We start from the raw sequence: 1964 nt of genomic DNA on the forward strand, positions 1-1964 counted from the left end.
CCCTCAACTGCTAAGGCATGGCACGTTTTCACACAGCTATCCTATCCATTCTCACTACATGACCATACCAGCGCAATCGTCTCTCTTGCACACCACAACTGATGCTTCGTAAGTTCAACTTTTCTCTCAAGGTACTAATACTCTGTCTAGTATGCACACTGACATTACACATCCATTGGAGCATACTGGCTTCATTCCTTGCGAGCCTACGCATGTCCTCAGCAGTCACAGCCCATGTTTCACTGCCATGTAGCATGGCTGTTCGTACACATGCGTCATACAGTCTGCTTTTTACTCTGAGAGACCCTTTGTCACCAGCAGAGGTAGGAGCTCTCTGAACTTTGCCCTGGCTATTCTTATTCTTGCAGCTACACTTTCAGCGCACCCTCCCCCACTACTAACTTGGTCACCTAGATATCGGAAGCTATCAACTATGTCTAGTTTTTCTCCCTGGAATGTGGCAGAAGTTGTTTTCTGCACATTTACAGTGTTTATAGCTCCTGATATATATAGATAGACAGATACACACACATAAATATACATGACAGGCTTCTTTTTAGTTTCCTGTTACCAGATCCACTCACAAGCTAACTTCTTACAGCACAGCCACATATGTGCATATATATTGATCATCATCATTATCATGTAACGTCCGTATTCCACGCTGGCATGGGTTTGGAGGGTTTAACAGCTCACGAGGCAGAAGACTGCACCAGGCTTCACCGTCTGTTTTGGCAGGGTTTTTTACAGCTGGATGCCTCTCCAAACACTAACCACCTTACGGAGTGGGCCGAGTGGTTTCTACGTGGCACGAACACAACACACATTAAATTCCTGATGAGTTAACAGTGTACTATAGAACATATCTATAGATTTATTAATCAACAGTATTGTATGAACAACTTAATACAAGATGCGTGGGCATTAACATGGGAAACAGCTGTATCCATTTTTCGACTTGTTCTGGAGTCTTCGTCAGCAGCTGTGTACTATCTTTAACTATCCAGAAACACAATGCTTATAAACCTACAAAGAAACAGGATCCCTAAATGTTCATATGTAACATTTTCGTGACAGCGAAATCGATCATTAATTGTTTCGTTTCGTTGCTGTAAAGCACAATCATATATATATATATATAGAGAGAGAGAGAGGGGGGAACAGGATGGTAAACTGTATTGTGGAATATTCAGTTAAATTTGATTAAACCATATTTTTTTCATCGCCAGTAATTACCGCAATAAAAAGACCACTAAAACTCTCAATGCCGAAACTGTCAGTCACCGAGTCACACCTATTATGTATGAACATATTTTAGTGTAACGTGAAGAAGTTTAGAAGTTTAAGAGTGGACCAGACAAGTCTGTCGAGCGTCGATAAAAGTTCCAGCTGCGAATAAATAAATAAATAAAGGGATTATGATAATGTAAATTATTGAGAATCCAAACGCGTATTCCAAACGCTTTTGTCCTGTTTTTGAACTCATCATAAAAGGAAATATAAATAGATAAATAAACCGAAACATACAGAATCAGATAGAATAGAGTCGCGTTTTTCAATACAGGTTTAAAAATAAAAGCTGTTCTCGGAAAGGAAGTAAATTTAAAAACACTTCACCCTAGAAACACAAATCCATCAAAGGAAAAGGACGATGTTATGAAAACGATAAAGACTTGACTTGCTAGTTTTAAATAAAGATTTGTCACTATTTGATTTTCACTTAACCAACCATAGCCTCCAACGTTCCAGTAGTAATAATGATAATGATTTCAATAATAATAATAACATTGTTAAAAGAAACTTTTTTTAATAGTGTTTAGTGTGGTATGTGCTGTAAGGCAAAGTGTTTTTGTTCTGTTTAGTTTTCTAATTATTTGTTGTTTCCAAACAACAAAATAAAAAATGGTTACAGATATGTCACCGGAACTCGAATAGAATTAGTTGCCTATTTTTTTTTTTTTTTT

The 1964-nt window shown here is 37.6% G+C and overlaps 2 protein-coding genes across 2 annotated transcripts in view; one reads left to right on the top strand and one right to left on the bottom strand.

Annotated features, from left to right (window-relative positions):
- Positions 1-1964, top strand: part of LOC106871366 (uncharacterized) — a 73384-nt gene that overhangs the window by 56391 nt on the left and 15029 nt on the right. The window lies entirely within an intron of this gene.
- The window catches only part of LOC106871365 (protein starmaker), a 51760-nt gene that overhangs the window by 48665 nt on the left and 1131 nt on the right, over positions 1-1964 (bottom strand). The window lies entirely within an intron of this gene.

Source organism: Octopus bimaculoides, chromosome 26 (assembly GCF_001194135.2).
Source record: "Octopus bimaculoides isolate UCB-OBI-ISO-001 chromosome 26, ASM119413v2, whole genome shotgun sequence".
NCBI lineage: Eukaryota > Metazoa > Mollusca > Cephalopoda > Octopoda > Octopodidae > Octopus > Octopus bimaculoides.